Below are 17,561 nucleotides of genomic sequence, written 5' to 3'. Positions count from 1 at the left end.
GTGATGGGTGCACTGGCTACAGGGGATCTGAACAGAGCTACAACAACACCCACTGCAGAAGGCATGCTGCCACTTGTGGGAAAGGATATTTGTGCACATCTACCTGCTTGTACATGCCTGGAACCCTAAGAGCCGAAACAGTTACTCTGAAGGGCTTGGATGCCTAAGGCTTCTATGTTTAGAATCATCTACAACATAACTAGCTTTCTTTGCATTTTAGTTTCCATACTTTCAGACATTCTTCTGAGAGGCAGATCTATAGGCTTTGTCAAACAGCCAAGGGATCCATGGTACATACAACAAGTAAAGAAAGCAAGAAAGTGGTATCAGTGTTTGCCTTGTGGGTGTGGGGGGAGATAGATTATGGGAGACTGTGGTCAGGAATGGGAAAGAGATTTCTTACTTTTTAAAAATATACTTTTGGGGCTGGGGATGTGGCTCAAGCGGTAGCGCGCTCGCCTGGTGTGCCTGCGGCCCGGGTTCGATCCTCAGCACCACATACAAACAAAGATGTTGTGTCCGCCAAAAACTAAAATAAATAAATAAATATTTAAAAAAAAAAAATAAAAATATACTTTTGTACTATTGGAATTTTTGCTTTACATATGGATTATATTCTAAAAACTTGTTTAAAAAATTACCCATTGCTCCAAAGAACCAGAGAAGAAAGAAAAAGGAAGAGCAAATATGGTGGGGGGGGGAGTATCCCTCAGAACCTGATTTTTAAAAATATCTTTATTTTATTCATTTATTTTTATGTGGTGCAGGATTGAACCCAGTGCCTTGCATGTGCTAGGCATGCACTTTATCGCTGAGCACAACCCCAGCCCCACAAATCCGATTTTTCCTGGGATTTCTGTTCAGTCTCATTTCCTGGGTTGCTTTTTTCTGTTTTATACCATTTCTTAGATGACTTGCTTTCTTCTCAAAAAGGTCTCTTCCTGTCTTTCTAATTGTTTTAAACACTTGGATGGAAACCTACATAATGATCTTTTACTAATATTTGTTCCAACCTCTTTTCAAATAATCATTAAATAGAGTCATTTCTTAGCATATATACATGCACTTATAAAATAGACTGCTTGAATTTGCATAATACTTTTGAAAGTCAAAAGCATGCCTTTAAATGAAAAAAAATTTATAATGAAAATAAATTAGGAGGCTCTTTCACACTCAGATTCTTTGAGGATTTTTAATCAGAACAGGCTTGAGGTCAATAAAGGATGTCTCCTTTATTCACCATACCGTTATAAAAAGTCAGGATTTACTAAATTCTACCTCTCAGGATTCTAAAATGGATGTGCATTCTCCACCACTTCTGTTGCCAAAGGAGAGCACATCTGCCCTGGAAAACCTTCCCGGGGAGCGATGTCAGCAGAGATAAATGAATGAGAGTACATGCGGTTCTGGAATAATAGTGCAATTTGGCTAAAGGGTGACATCATCTTTTTGCTGTTGTATCTGCCATCCTAAGTAACTGCAGTAATTCCACCCGAGCTACAGAGTGAATTACAAGGACAGTGTGCTGGCAAGGTGGGGTGAAACAAAAAAATAGAAAGTAAAATTTACAAAGAAGTGAGTTTGAATAGATCTAGTACATAATATATTTTTTCTTATGTAAGGTCTTGATCTAATTATATCATACTTTGCCATCATTTTGGATTAGGAGAGATGCAAAGTTTATTTCCTAATGGCTGTTTTGCTATAGATACACATGTATAGATACACACCAGAGTATAATTAGGGACATTGCAATTGATTTTAGTCTTTAAAGGGTACATTTAAATGCTGGTAAATAAAATGCCTTTATCAGTTAAACTCACTCAACTGTGATCCCACATATTTCACTGGTGACACTGGAAGGAGGTTTTGCTGGGTTCTATTTAGATACCATGAGAAGAATGTCATCACCCTCAATGCTGAGGAACCCCCCAAAATGTTTTGTGTCTGGGGAGGAACAATTTGTGACTCTCTATTAGTTCTGGAGGGACTTGGTCAGTATTAGCTCATTGCTTTTGTTTGCTTTTTCTTTTTAAGTAGCAGTCTTGTTGAGTTAAAATTCACATACCTAACTATTGCTTCTTACACCATTTTTTTTTTTAGAGTTTAAACAAAACACCTATATCCATGGCTTCTAATGTCCACAGGCAACAGATGAGTTTCTGCAAAGGTATTGATAATGGCTGGAAGGAATAAATATTGCAGATGGGTTAAATCAAAGACTCAGATTTCAAAGCTGGATTAAGGAGTCATGAAAAAGGGAGGAAGAAGCAGAATTAGAGGAAAAAGAGAATCACAGAAGTAAAATGAACAGTTGATTATTGAAAAGAAAATCTTCTGTTTGAATAAAGATCAAAAAGGAACTTTCATTGTTGGCTTCCCATATGGCTGTGCCTTTTTTGAGCAGTACAAGTCCCAGGATCAAGAAACCAGAGGAACTAAGACTTTCATTAGCAGTAATGAAAATTGACAAAACATCAACAAGAAATTTACAAGGCAATTTCATTTCCAAAACACGTTTGCATTATATCACACGTCAAATTATACTTTAACAATGTCATTTTTTAACATAGGCCTTATTTGTGAAGCTATTTTTGTGACCTGGGGAACAAATGGTTCATAGAAACAGAACTTTGCTGATCTGGTTTCAAAGAATTCTATTATATAAAAAAATTCTGTACATGAGATGGGATCAGGAGTCCCTGAACATAGAACAGGAATATCAGGTAATGAAAATGTTCTTTTGGTATATTATTATGTTTTATGTTTAAAAATCATTAGTATGCAAGGAACTTCAACAGGAACAAAAAGAGGAAGTAAATAGGAACAGTATTTTACAACTGAATAGGTTCTATACTTTCTGAACTAGACCCTGCTGAAACCTGGCAGCAAGTATTACCCTCATTCTACTGATGAAAACCACCCTTCCAAGAAAGATGTTTCACAAATAATGAAAAATTTTAACTGGCTTAAGCAAAAAAAGGTATGTAGTTCTCTCTCTCTGCCTCTCTCTATGTGTTTTGGCTCACAGAATTGAAGAGTCTGGGGCTAGCACTAGCTTTTGGTATGCCTTGAAAGAGATGTCCTGCTGATACCCTGAATCCCCAATCTATCTTGACATCTCTCAGTTCTGTTTTCCTAACATGTAGTTAACTTAGACTAGCCAGGCTGGAGACAATGGCTCCTGAGCTGAAGGCATGGGCATTTTAATCTGAGCATGGGTAATGGTGATTGGACAGGTATAAACAAGAGACGATCACCAAGAAGTTAACAAGATGACAGAATTAGAAAGATTTAAGTCAAGGTGAAAACCCAAATCCTCTGAATCTTGGCCAGACCTAGATGTGGAATAAAACTAGGAAAGAGGACAAGGGATGTCCCAGGAGCTTCTGATTTAACTGGAGCAACGCCAGCCATAGTTGTGGAGAGAGACAAGAAAACAGTAGTTAACAGAGGTAGATGGATTTAGAAAGAAGGCTTTTCTTTCAACAGGCTTGACCCTAGTCAACACTGTGCTGGGGAAATCCCTAAAGAATGGACTATATCCATCTTCTTCTTTTGGCATGGGCATGTCATATGTACCATATAGATGTGATGGCAGCTCTCTGTATAAGTGGGCTTCTGGGGACGTATTGGCTTCTGGAATTTACCCTGGCCCAACTCCAAATAACTTCTTCAGTTTCAGCTGAATCTTAAGACAGACTGGTCTGCCTGGTTATTGCCTCTCACTGTTTCCTGCTTGCCAGGCTACTTGGATGGCAAGATCCTGATGTCATTCCTGTTTGTGATGCTGCCTTAACTACTTGTTTGCTTTGTTTAGAGTTGTAAGTTCTCAATTTCTAATAGGTGAAACACAGCCAGATCAAAAGAAGGATCATTAAGACAGCATTGGAGCTGGGCATGGTGGCACACACCTGTATCCCAACAGTTTGAGAGGCTGATGCAGGAGGATGGTGAGTTCAAAGCCAGCCTTGGAAACCTAGTGAGGCCCTAAGTAAATCAGTGAGACCCTGTCTCTAAATAAAATATTAAAAAAGGGCAGGGAATGTGACTCAGTGGTTAAGCACCCCTGGCTTCAATCCCCAGTATCAACAAAACACAACAAAAACAAAACACAAAACAAAACAAAAACAAACCAACGAAAAAGCCCCAAACCAAACCAAACCAAACCAAACCAAAACAGCATTGGACCAAGACAGTGGGTCTCAACTGGTGGCCCTCAGATTACCTGCCTTTTTATTTTTGTAGTACTGGGTTCAAGCCCAGGGCCTCACTAGTACTTGAACACATACTGTACCACTAAGCTACATCCCTAGCTCTACCTGATTTTTGTAGAACTCACTGAATAAAAACTTCTGAGCCAGGTGCCATTTTAAGAACCACAACCTTAATTGTACTCTAAGTTCCTTTTAAAGTTACTTATGTGTTCATATTTTCAACTAGTGGATTTATTTAACTGAGGACTTTATGAAGTTACGAGAAGTTACGAGAAGTTCAGCCTTGCTGTTTATACCATTTTCCAGTGCCACTTCATTGAGGAATTAGGGATCACATTAGTGTGACTAGCTCTGGTCTGGTTTGGATTCCCTTCTGTAGGAATTGCCTTGCCCCTGACTTAGCCTTTTCTTGCTTCCGGGGCCTAACTAGTAAATTTTAATCTTTGCATATGTAGTTTGTAAGTGTTGTGTTTCTCTACTGACCTCAGGAAGGCTTCCCTCTAATGTACAGCTACTACTAGTCTGGGTTGTGCAAAGCTTCTTATCTTTGCAGTAAGTGGTCCTGTGTATCTAGCTTTTTGATACTTTTTTTTTTCCTGTGAAATAATTTTCCTGCTCTGTGTGGCCACGACAGACGATTTCTCCCCACCTCCTCACTTTCTCCCCCTCTTCTCCAAATTCCTTCAATGATAGGAGTTCTTTCTGGTTCAAGTTCAAGTAAAAACAGTTAACTTTTAACTAAAGCTGCAGTTACAACAGTTTCATTGTGGGCAGAGATATGAATACCGCGATATTTTCTGGCAATAATTTGCAGTGTCCTCTTTCTCCCCATATTACCAAGTAATAACTTTGGGTCTTACTGTTTTATCCTTTGTGCCAGGGTTCTCAAAGTGTCTTACATGAAGAGTTTTGTGGTAAATTAAATTTAGAAGAAGCTTGATTCAAGTCACATAGGTTCTTTTTTTTTAAAGAGAAAGAAAGAGAGAGAGAGAGAGAGAGAGAGAGAGAGAATTTTTTAAAAAAAAATTAATTAATTATTTATTTTTTTTTCGGTGGACACAACATCTTTGTTTGTATGTGGTGCTGAGGATCGAACCCGGGCTGCACGCATGCCAGGCGAGCGCGCGACCGCTTGAGCCTCATCCCCAGCTCCTCATATAGGCTCTTTTGCTGACAATTTTTCTAGAACCTTGACTAGCATGTTAGTAATATCCGTTGTGAATCTCCAAATGGGTACTAGTGTTCCACGAAGCATGTTGGGAAATGTTTTCCTTGCGCTGTTTAGTCAATCTCTATGTCTTTTAGCCTGAATGAAACTGGGCTGCCTATAGGCCAGTTTAGCATAGGGTCACATTCAGAAGAATGGCTAATCCTATACTCACCTTGAAAAACTATGTGTGCTAGTAGAGATTGATGCCTCTGGAAGTGGGAGCAAAAAGGGTAACTATGCCATCTGACATAATCTTTATAGATCTCTCTTCCCAAAGTCCCCTCATCACCTCAGCTGCTCCTCATGTCTCTGCAGCTTCTTTTCTGTAAATGCCTCTATTTGATTTCTCTTCTCGCCTTCCAGATCTATTATATTCTTTCAAGATGAGCTCCATGCCCTTTCTCATGCAAATTAATTTGACCTCTTTTGAGCTCCTCTGCACCAAGATCATTACAACAGTTTCCCAAAACTAGATCGAACAAAGACAGATTCTTCCTCAACAGGCAAGGAGGGTGAGGAGACCGTTCTGGGGTTTTGGAAGGTGCATAGGTAGCATCCCTCTTTGCCAGGCAATAAAACATGAAATCAGACTGATGAAGATCGCAATAACAGCTTTGTTCCTTCTAGAGCTAGCTGGAGAATGAAACTTTCACCTTACTCAGAGTCATGGGCAGATCTGTATCTGCACAATTGGGGCAGAAATTTCTTGTAGGTGGAAAAGAGTATGTGTGAACCCAGAAAGGGTCAATCTGAAAGAAAGTCCACAGAAAGGGCTCAACACACATGCTTATTTCCTTTTTGCATTTCATCTCCTTTTGTTGGAGTCCTTTTTACCTTCTTGGTACTTGACTGATACAAAAGCTTTGCCTTAAATATTTATTTACAATACCAAAGGCTGGGTCTCATTGGTTGGGGACAGTAGGCAGGTTCCTTCTTCCATTTGTGAAGTACTCAAATGATTTTCTACCACCCATTGTAAATATTCTTACTAACAGTTGAAACTGACCCCTGGCATGAAATGTCATCCATGGCTGAGTTGTACTTTATCTTGATGTGCTGGAAAATCATACTTGTTTTTCTTTCATGGGAGCTTGTTGGTTTTGTAGGAAGGCTCTACACACCAAGTTGGAGGATTCACTGTCTTTGAATCTTCCCCTGCCCTACAGTTAGGACTTGGTAACAGTCCATGTCACCCTGCTGGTGTGGAGAGCTTGTGTAGTGGGACATACTTCACATTTTAATTAGCATGTTTTCTGCAAGCTTGAATTTCTTCTGACTTGTGCATGAGAAACCTCTCAAACCAGCATGGTACTTTATGCTTTGTTGTTGAGTGTCGGGGTGCCAATTTAAGCTATGTGATCACTTTTTTTAAAAAAATATTCCCGCTAAAACTTTTTATTGTTTTTATTTTTGTTGTTGAGGCTTAAGGAAATTAACTTTGCCCATAATTCATCCAGCCTGGACTTAGTGACCAACTTATATCTGAGCCAGTTAGGAATAAGACCAAACTACGTTCTTAGGTCAATTTAGTTAATACATGACACTTCACCAACGACTTTTCTCATATAACCTTTAACAAGAACTCATAAGTAGCGTTGATTATCCCCCAAGAGATGAGAGATGGATGGTAATTCAAATGGGCACTTCTAAAAAGATTTCAGTTTTCTGTTCTGTTCTAGGTAGATTGTTTTGAAAATCTTGGGGAAAGACTGAAATTCTCCACCAATCTGACTGTATGCGAGTTTTTACATTAACTGGAAAAAAACAAGAATCCCAACATGGCACCCAGTAGACCCCCTCAGACAAAGTCACTGACCAAATGAGCACTGTGAGTCATTGCAGTAGACAGGTGCTCCTTAATGGGACCGCGAAGACCAAAGAAAAGGACGTTGTTGAATCAATTTCGAAAAAGAATGGGCGCCAAATCTTGATAATACTCTCCAATTCCATGGTATTTCAGTGCTCTGAAAGCCTGACAAGTGATTCTGAACTTGTCATGATGCTTGTGATCTTGAAGCAATGTCTGAACTCTTTCCAATGGAGTGAAAATAGCTTCTGTTGTCCCTGCAAATACTGCCGCAACACCACAGATTGCAAACTTAGGATATTGACATGCTTTTAAAAGGACAAGGCAAGACAAATCCTCATTCAGACCAAATGTAAGTGCCAGGTTGGTTGTTTTCTGCATTAATGGTGGAGGGATTCCATGATATAACTCTCTAAATCCATCCCTCCTCAACTGAAGCACTGCATCCCAGGTTTTGATTCCATAGAGCTGATGTGGAAAAAAGATCTTCAGAATGAAAAACGTGATGGCTATGTTGTTGAAAGCTGCGCAGCAGCCACACAAGCAATGCTTCATCTCACCAACATTTGTAATGTGCGGTGAGATGTCTTGTTTTGAAGATGTAAAGATTGGTGGCCTCTTATCATGAGCTTCTGAATCCATCATGTTGCTTAAGGTCTTTCTTCTTCATGAAGGAAATTTTTAAGCCTGTGACACCAGCTGAGCCTGGTGGTGTAAGAGATGATAGCTTTTTGGCAACTTTCCCAATTTCTTCCATTGTTACTGGTTTGTCAGGTTCTTTCTTCTGGAGTCAACTTTGATAACTGGATTTCCATGGCTGTGGGCTCCAGGCCCTATGCCCTGAGCCACCGGCCCACAGGACCCCTGCGTGTGAGCCTGTGAGCCAGAGCCCGCACAGGCCCTGTGTGATCATTTTTGAGTGATGGTTGCTTCAAACATTAGTCCTCTTCAGACTTTGCATGGCTACTCTGTTCCCTGAAGCCCTGTACAGACTCTGCAAACATAGAAGACGAGGAATCAGGAGTAGCTTGATCTTTGGGGATCCTCATTCCTGCTTTTTTTTTCAAATGCAGCAGAAATACAGTGTGATGGGGACACAGCCTGAAATCAGGGCTCTGTAGTCTTTATCACTCTAACTGAAAGAGTTGTATGTAGATCTTTGGGCTCCCTTGCTCTGTGATTCCAGAGCACTAAGTCTCTCAAGGTAGGAGTCAGACCCTGAAGTACAGGGTGGTGGTAAGGAGGCACTCACCTTCTTTCTCTTTATCTTGTCTGAGTTGCATGGGAATTGAGTAGAATGATTTTCAAGGCTCATAAGTTATTATTATTTTTTTAAGATTAGCTTTTTTAAATTTCTTTTAAATTTTTTTAAAGAGAGAGAGAGAATTTTAATATTTATTTTTTAGTTTTTGGCGGATACAACATCTTTGTATGTGGTGCTGAAGATCGAACCTGGGCCGCACGCATGCCAGGCGAGTGCGCTACTGCTTGAGCCACATCCCCAGCCCCAACTTATAAGTTATAATAAGCATGAATCTTGAACTGTTGCACATTCACCTTTATGTTGAGGATTTTTTCTTAATTGAAAAGAAAAGATACTCAATTAGGCCTATTTAGCTTTTACACTGCTTCTCTCACTGCACCCCTTTCCCCAAGGTCCAATTTCAATCTCCTTTTCTTGATGAAACCTGAAGCCTTCCTTGACCACCAAAGCCCATAGTAAACATGTTAATTCAATCATGGCCACTGAACTAGCCTTATTGCACATCTGTATTGTACCAGGTGCTGGGCCAGAGACTGTGGATTGACAAAGATGAATGACAAAGTTCCAACTTTTGAAGGATATATTATCTGCAGAAATAGTCATAGCCCTTATTATCTTCATTATTGAATGCAGTCCATTAAATACCTCCCAGGAGGCACCATTTCCATTATTTTCTTGTGAACCCTGCCCCCTAAAGTTGTGTAATATGGAGGTAGGGCTGATGGAATGTTATTCTGCTATTGCCATTCTTATTTATTTATTTAATTTTTTTTCCCATTGCATAATTTTATTTTTTTTATTTATTTTTTTTAAATTTTTTATTGTTGGTTGTTCAAAACATTACATAGTTCTTGATATATCATATTTCACACTTTGATTCAAGTGGGTTATGAGCTCCCATTTTTACCCCATATACAGATTGCAGAATCACATCAGTTACACATCCATTGATTTACATATTGCCATACTAGTGTCTGTTGTGTTCTGCTGCCTTTCCTATCCTCTACTATCCCCCCTCCCCTCCCCTCCCCTCCCCTCTTCTCTCTCTGCCCCCTCTACTGACATTCATTTGTCCCCCTTGTATTATTTTTCCCTTTCCCCTCACTTCCTCTTGTATGTACTTTTGTATAACTCTGAGGGTCTCCTTCCATTTCCATGCAATTTCCCTTCTCTCTCCCTTTCCCTCCCACCTCTCATCGCTGTTTAATGTTAATCTTCTTCTCATGCTCTTCAACCCTACTCTGTTCTTAGTTACTCTCCTTATATCAAAGAAGACATTTGGCATTTGTTTTTTAGGGATTGGCTAGCTTCACTTAGCATAATCTGCTCTAATGCCATCCATTTCCCTGTAAATTCTATGATTTTGTCATTTTTTAATGCAGAGTAATACTCCATTGTGTATAAATGCCACATTTTTTTAATCCATTCATCTATTGAAGGGCATCTAGGTTGGTTCCACAGTCTTGCTATTGTGAATTGTGCTGCTATGAACATCGATGTAGCAGTGTCCCTGTAGCATGCTCTTTTTAGGTCTTTAGGGAATAGACCGAGAAGGGGAATAGCTGGGTCAAATGGTGGCTCCATTCCCAGCTTTCCAAGAAATCTCCATACTGCTTTCCAAATTGGCTGCACCAATCTGCAGTCCCACCAGCAATGTACAAGTGTACCCTTTTCCCCACATCCTCGCCAGCACTTGTTGTTGTTTGACTTCATAATGGCTGCCAATCTTACTGGAGTGAGATGGTATCTTAGGGTGGTTTTGATTTGCATTTCTCTGACAGCTAGAGATGTTGAGCATTTTTTCATGTACTTGTTGATTGACTGTATGTCCTCCTCTGAGAAGTGTCTGTTCAGGTCCTTGGCCCATTTGTTGATTGGGTTGTTTGTTCTCTTATTGTTTAATTTTTTGAGTTCTTTGTATACTCTGGATATTAGGGCTCTATCTGAAGTGTGAGGAGTAAAGATTTGTTCCCAGGGTGTAGGCTCCCTATTTACCTCTCTTATTGTTTCTTTTGCTGAGAAAAAACTTTTTAGTTTGAGTAAGTCCCATTTGTTGATTCTAGTTATTAACTTTTGTGCTATGGGTGTCCTATTGAGGAATTTGGAGCCCGCCCCACCGACTGTAGATCGTAGCCAACTTTTTCTTCTATCAGACGGCGCGTCTCTGATTTGATATCAAGCTCCTTGATCCATTTTGAATTCACTTTTGTGCATGGCGAGAGAAAGGGATTCAGTTTCATTTTGTTGCATATGGATTTCCAGTTTTCCCAGCACCATTTGTTGAAGATGCTATCCTTCCTCCATTGCATGCTTTTAGCCCCTTTATCAAATATAAGATAGTTGTAGTTTTGTGGATTGGTTTCTGTGTCCTCTATTCTGTACCATTGGTCCACCCGCCTGTTTTGGTACCAGTACCATGCTGTTTTTGTTACTATTGCTCTGTAGTATAGTTTGAAGTCTGGTATCGCTATACCGCCTGATTCACACTTCCTGCTTAGCATTGTTTTTGCTATTCTGGGTCTTTTATTTTTCCATATGAATTTCATGATTGCTTTCTCTATTTCTACAAGAAATGCCGTTGGGATTTTGATTGGCATTGCATTAAACCTATAGAGAACTTTTGGTAATATCGCCATTTTGATGATGTTAGTTCTGCCTATCCATGAACAGGGTATATTTTTCCATCTTCTAAGATCTTCTTCTATTTCTTTCTTTAGGGTTCTGTAGTTTTCATTGTATAAGTCTTTCACCTCTTTTGTTAGGTTGATTCCCAAGTATTTTATTTTTTTTGAAGATATTGTGAATGGAGTGGTTGTCCTCATTTCCATTTCAGAGGATTTGTCGCTGATATACAGGAATGCCTTTGATTTATGCGTGTTGATTTTATATCCTGCCACTTTGCTGAATTCATTTATTAGCTCTAATAGTTTCTTTGTAGACCCTTTTGGGTCTGCTAGGTATAGAATCATGTCATCTGCAAATAGTGATAATTTAAGTTCTTCTTTTCCTATTTTGATGCCTTTAATTTCTTTCGTCTGTCTAATTGCTCTGGCCAGTGTTTTGAGAACTATGTTGAACAGAAGTGGTGAGAGAGGGCATCCCTGTCTTGTTCCAGATTTTAGAGGGAATGCCTTCAATTTTTCTCCATTCAGAATGATGCTAGCCTGAGGCTTAGCATAGATTGCTTTTACAATATTGAGGTATGTTCCTGTTATCCCTAGTTTTTCTAGAGTTTTGAACATAAAGGGATGCTGTACTTTGTCGAATGCTTTTTCCGCATCTATTGAGATGATCATATGGTTCTTATTTTTAAGTCTATTGATGTGGTGAATAACATTTATTGATTTCCGTATATTGAACCAGCCTTGCATCCCAGGGATGAATCCTACTTGATCATGGTGCACAATTTTTTTGATATGTTTTTGTATCCGATTCGCCAGAATTTTATTGAGGATTTTTGCATCTAGGTTCATTAGAGATATTGGTCTGTAGTTTTCTTTCTTTGAAGTGTCTTTGTCTGGTTTAGGTATCAGGGTGATGTTGGCCTCGTAGAATAAATTTGGAAGTTCTCCCTCTTTTTCTATTTCCTGAAGTAGCTTGAAAAGTATTGGTATTAGTTCCTCTTTAAAGGTTTTGTAAAACTCTGCTGTATACCCATCCGGTCCTGGGCTTTTCTTAGTTGGTAGTCTTTTGATGGTTTCTTCTATTTCCTCAATTGATATTGGTCTGTTTAGGTTGTCTATATCCTCCTGACTCAATCTGGGCAGATCATATGACTTAAGAAATTTATCTATGCCTTCACTATCTTCTAATGTATTGGAGTATAAGGATTCAAAATCATTTTTGATTATCTTCTGTATTTCTGAAGTGTCTGTTGTGATATTGCCTTTTTCATCCCGTATGTTAGTAATTTGAGTTCTCTCTCTTCTTCTCTTTGCTAGCATGGCTAAGGGTCTGTCGATTTTGTTTATTTTTTCAAAGAACCAACTTTTAGTTTTGTCAATTTTTTCAATTGTTTCTTTTGTTTCGATTTCATTAATTTCAGCTCTGATTTTCATTATTTCTTGCCTTCTACTTCTTTTGCTGTTGTTTTGCTCTTCTTTTTCTAGGATTTTGAGATGAAGTATGAGATCATTTATTTGTTGGTTTTTTCTTTTTTTAAGGAATGAACTCCACGCAATGAATTTTCCTCTTAGAACTGCTTTCAATGTGTCCCATAGATTCCGATATGTTGTGTCTGTGTTTTCATTTATCTCTAAGAATTTTTTAATTTCCTCCTTGATGTCTTCTATAACCCATTGATCATTCAGTAACCTATTGTTCATTCTCCAAGTGATGTATGCTTTTTCCTTCCTTCTTTTATCGTTGATTTTCAGTTTCATTCCATTATGATCAGATAAGATGCATGGTATTATCTCTACTCCTTTATATTGTCTAAGAGTTGCCCTGTGACATAATATGTGATCTATTTTTGAGAAGGATCCATGTGCTGCTGAGAAAAAAGTGTAACTGCTTGATGTTGGGTAGTATATTCTATATATGTCAATTAAGTCTAGGTTATTAATTGTGTTATTGAGTTCTATAGTTTCCTTATTCAACTTTTGTTTGGAAGATCTGTCCAGTGGTGATAGAGGTGTGTTGAAGTCTCCCATGATTATTGTATGGTGGTCTATTAGACTCTTGAACTTGAGAAGAGTTTGTTTGATGAACATAGCTGCACCATTGTTTGGGGCATATATATTTATGATTGTTATGTCTTGTTGGTGTATGGTTCCCTTGAGCAGTATGTAGTGTCCCTCTTTACCCCTTTTGATTAACTTGGGCTTGAAATCTATTTTATTTGATATGAGTATGGACACACCTGCTTGTTTCCGAAGTCCATATGAGTGATATGATTTTTCCCAACCTTTCACCTTCAGCCTATGTATGTCTTTTCCTATCAAATGCGTCTCCTGTAGGCAGCATATTGTTGGGTCTTGTTTTGTGATCCATTCTACTAGCCTGTGTCTCTTAATTGGTGAGTTTAAGCCATTAACATTTAGGGTTATGATTGAGATATGGGTTGTTCTTCCAGCCATATTTGTTTATTTATGTTACTAAACATGGTTTGTTTTCCTCTTTGATTATTTTCCCCCCCTTTACTGTCCTACCTCCCACTGTTGGTTTTCATTGTTATTTTCCATTTCCTCTTCCTGTAATGTTTTGCCAAGGATGTTTTGAAGAGATGGTTTTCTAGCTGCAAATTCTTTTAACTTTTGTTTATCGTGGAAGGTTTTAATTTCATCTTCCATCCTGAAGCTTAATTTCGCTGGAAACACAATTCTTGGTTGGAACCCATTTTCTTTCAGTGTTTGAAATATGTTATTCCAGGATCTTCTAGCTTTCAGAGTCTGTGTTGAAAGATCAGCTGTTATCCTGATTGGCTTACCCCTAAATGTAATCTGCTTCCTTTCTCTTGTAGCTTTTAAAATTCTCTCCTTATTCTGTATGTTGGGCATCTTCATTATAATGTGTCTAGGTGTGGGTCTCTTATGATTTTGCACATTCGGCGTCCTGTAGGCTTCTAGGATTTGGGATTCTGTCTCATTCTTCAAGTCTGGGAAGTTTTCTCGTATTATTTCATTGAATAGATTGCTCATTCCTTTGGTTTGAAACTCTGTCCCTTCCTGTATCCCAATGACTCTTAAATTTGGTCTCTTGATGTTATCCCATATTTCTTGGATGTTCTGCTCATGGTTTCTTAACAGTCTTGCTGAGCTGTCTATGTTCTTTTCAAGTTGAAATACTTTATCTTCATTGTCTGATGTTCTATCTTCTAAGTGTTCTACTCTGCTGGTAGTATTCTCAATTGAGTTTTTAAGTTGGTTTATTGCTTCCTGCATTTCTAGGATTTCTGTTTGTTTGTTTTTTATAACCTCTATCTCCCTGTATAGTTGCTCTTTTGCTTCTTGGATTTGTTTATGTAATTCATTGTTGAAGTGATCTTTCATTGTCTGATTTTGCTGTCTGATGTCTTCCTTGAGACTCCAGATCATCTGAAGCATGTATATCCTGAATTCTTTATCTGACATTCCATCTGCTGCAGCTATTACCTCTTCTAACGTTGAGTTGACCTGCATTGCTTGTGGTCCTTTCTTTCCTTGTCTCTTCATACTGTTCGCGTTCCTTTCTACTTGGTGAAACTGTTGTGCTATTGAATTTTCCCCCTATATATTTATATTGGTCTTGTATAGTTGCAAAGTCTCCCTCGCAGGCGCGGGCGGCGGCTCTGCCCCTCCTCCAATTGGGGCAATGTGCCTACCTCGCCGGCAGGCCGCTGGGCCTGCTCTGCCGGTCGGTAGCAGGTCCGCCTACCTTGCAGGCGCTGGCGGCGGCTCTGTCCCTCTGCGGGCCGCTAGGCTTGTTCTGTCGGTGGTCGCAGTTCTGCCTACTTTGCAGGCGCAGGCAACGGCACTGCCCCTCTGCAGGCCTCTGGGGCTGTTCTGCTGGTGGGTCGCAGGTCCGCCTACCCTGCAGGCGCGGGTCGGGGGGACGGCTCTACCCTTCCTCAGGCCACTGGGCCTGTTCTGTCTGTCAGTTGCAGGTCTGGCCTGTTCTGTTGGTGGTCACAGTTCCGTCTACATTGCAGGCGCGGGGGGAGGGGGTGGCTCTGCCTCTCAGCAGGCCGCTGCGCCTGTTCTGCCAGTGGGTCGCAGGCCCGCCTACCTTGCAGGAGTGGTTGGCAGCTCTGCCCCTCCGCGGGCCACTGGGCCTTTTCTGTCGGTGGTCACAGTTCCGCCTACCTGGCAGGCGCGGGGGGTGGGGGGCCCTTATTTATTTATTTATTTATTGCAGACAAATTCTAAACTTTTTGAGGGTAAGGATTATATTTTGATAGTTAGCATGTGATTCTCCTTTAATCAAAATTCAGGAAATACCTAATTGAGTTATTGAAATAGCTTTCCTGGTGTGATTATTAAATTAACTTGTAACCGTTGGGGGAGCAGCTGGATACTGATTCCTTATCTACCATAGTGAGTGAATAGAGGGAAGATGGAGAATCCATTTTTACAAAGATTTCCAGGTAATTCTCTTCAGAGCATTTAAAAAAGTATTGACTCAAATTTCAGCATATGAATATCAGGAAGGGGGTTCACTGATATAAAACTCTTCAATGTAACACAAACAGCCAAGAAAGTGATGTTAAAGTCAGGGACCAATGGGAATCTGTATAGGCTAGAATACAACTGTAAAAACTCAAAAACAACAAGAAAACAACAACAACAAAAAATTCAAACCCGGTAAGATCAACAAGGGAAAAGAAAGACTTGGTTAAATGATGGTGTTTTTTGGTTACCCTACTGCTGCATAACAAACTAGTCCCAAATTGCCTGACTGGAAACAAGAATAATTTATTATTTTTCATAATTGACTTTAAATTGTGCAAGAGCTGTGGTCACTTATGCAGCTGCGTTTAGCTGGGAGCTTGACTGGAGATGGAACATCCAAGATGACCTCTCATTGTCCAGGGCTTTCTCCTTGTGACAGCTCATCATTTAGTAGTCTAGCCCTAGCCTTTTTGCAAAATGGAAGTTGGCTTCCAAGAGGGGAAGTAGAAACTGCCAATTCTTTTAAGATCTGGGTTTAGAAGTCCCAGAACATCATTGCTACTCCATCCTATTGGACCCCTAGAATCTGGACCAGCCCAGATTCTAGGGGAGGAGAAATAGACTTCATCTCTCATTATAAGGAGTATATACAGGAAGGGGAGGAATTGATAGTGTCCATATTTGGGACCATCTACCATACATGTTCATAGTCACATCTGGCACATGTCGTATGAAGTGGTTATGCCTCAGGTTCATTGAAACTCCAAGTCTAGAAACTGCCATAGGATCCATATGATAGAATTCTATTTAGTAATACAAAGGAAGAGACACAGATATATGCTGCAACATGTATAAACCCCAAACACATCATGCTAAGTGAAATAAGCCAGATATAAAAGACATATCTTTATTACATTATTCTATTTGTATGAAATGTTCAAAAAAGGCAAATCTGAGACAAAAAGCTAAATGATGTCCAGTGGTTGCCAGGAGCCAGAGGTGGGCTTGGGTATTAATTATAAATGGGCACTAGAGATCTTATTGGAATGCTAAAATTCTGTAAAGCTAGTTATTTACACAATGTAGTAAATGAATTAAAAATTGTTGAACTGTACATTTAGAAGGAGTGAATCTTATGGTATGTAAATTATATTTCAATAAAGCTGTTAAAAAATACAGGGTTGTGACCTTTTATTCAACAGATGTATTCCAGAAGACCTTGCATAATTCAGGTCTTGCACAATTTAAAGTTAATTTTCCAAAGAAATAAGTGTATAGCAAGTTAATTTTCCTACAGGAATAAGTGTGAAGAGGTGATATATTCTTTTTTTTTTTTTTAAGAGAGAGTGAGAGAGAGAGAGAGAGAGAGAGAGAGAATTTTTTAACATTTATTTTTTAGTTTTTTGGCGGGCACAACATCTTTGTTTGTATGTGGTGCTGAGGATCGAACCCGGGTCGCACACATGCCAGGCGAGCGCGCTACCGCTTGAGCCACATCCCCAGCCCGAGGTGATATATTCTTAAAGGACAAAACCTCATACCTATGGACATAGTTTTGCTTTACCTGCCTTTTGTTTTCTCAGCCTTGCATCTTTTACACAGCGCTGTCTCCTAATTTAACACCAGAGCATGTCAAGATCCATACCCGGCCTTCCTCATAACTTTATCACACTGAACTTCCAGTTCCAAGCTGTTGATTTTCTAGTGTGTTTTTTTCGGCAGTATGGGCATCACTTACATGAACTTCTAGATGACACTATTATAGACTACTCAAAATATTTTAATTCTTAGTAACTGTCATAGTTACAATTACAACACAATGGCCCCCTAAGACCACTGGCCAAAGTTTGGATGCCCATGTACTATAGGGCCTGATCATTGAAGGTGGCAAGTATTTCTGTTAACCAGTTAGAGAAACACTTTCTGACCATATTAACAAAAATACAGTTAATGAGCATCTCAGTTGGCCCACCTT

General features: G+C 39.4%; 1 pseudogene; it reads right to left on the bottom strand.

Moving 5' to 3' along the window:
* Nucleotides 1-6,928: 6,928 nt before the first annotated feature.
* LOC124100587 (mitochondrial nicotinamide adenine dinucleotide transporter SLC25A51-like) lies at nucleotides 6,929-7,879 on the bottom strand (annotated as a pseudogene).
* Between the last annotated feature and the right edge of the window lie 9,682 nt (nucleotides 7,880-17,561).

Source organism: Marmota monax, unplaced genomic scaffold (genome assembly GCF_021218885.2).
Source record: "Marmota monax isolate L192 unplaced genomic scaffold, Marmota_monax_Labrador192_F-V1.1 WCK01_AAM20220418_F8-fsc00130, whole genome shotgun sequence".
NCBI classification, from domain to species: domain Eukaryota; kingdom Metazoa; phylum Chordata; class Mammalia; order Rodentia; family Sciuridae; genus Marmota; species Marmota monax.
The sequence above is the reverse complement of the archived record's forward strand: the minus strand, read 5'-3'. Positions and strand labels throughout refer to the sequence as shown.